The sequence below is a fragment of the Stylophora pistillata genome, chromosome 6 (assembly GCF_964205215.1).
Source record: "Stylophora pistillata chromosome 6, jaStyPist1.2, whole genome shotgun sequence".
NCBI classification, from domain to species: domain Eukaryota; kingdom Metazoa; phylum Cnidaria; class Anthozoa; order Scleractinia; family Pocilloporidae; genus Stylophora; species Stylophora pistillata.
The window spans coordinates 34706020-34706378 of NC_142524.1; positions in this window are offsets into that span (position 1 = coordinate 34706020).

A 359-nucleotide genomic window follows, 5' to 3' on the forward strand; every position below is an offset into this window, starting at 1 on the left:
TAAAGATACCTAGCAAAAGATGTTACCGATTAAACGTGAAGGGTTCAGGCTCGCTGAGATGTGAGAAATCTTATTTTTAGTTTTTTATACAAATACTTTTAAATCTTCCCGGAAACGGCGGTTTGGTTTTTAGAGACAAATATATGGAAAATCAAAATCTTAATTTGCGGCTTTTTCGCGAGACTTCATTTCTCAAATTTGATCGGTAAACTGTTAGGTCTGGTATCTTTAGTTGGTAATTCATATAAATTGCACGATGTCAACCATCCTCAAATTATCGAGCATCATTTTCTCAACTTTTCCCATACATTCACTCTACATTTTGCGTTCGCCCCAGCAGTTTTGCAACCCCGGGAAAG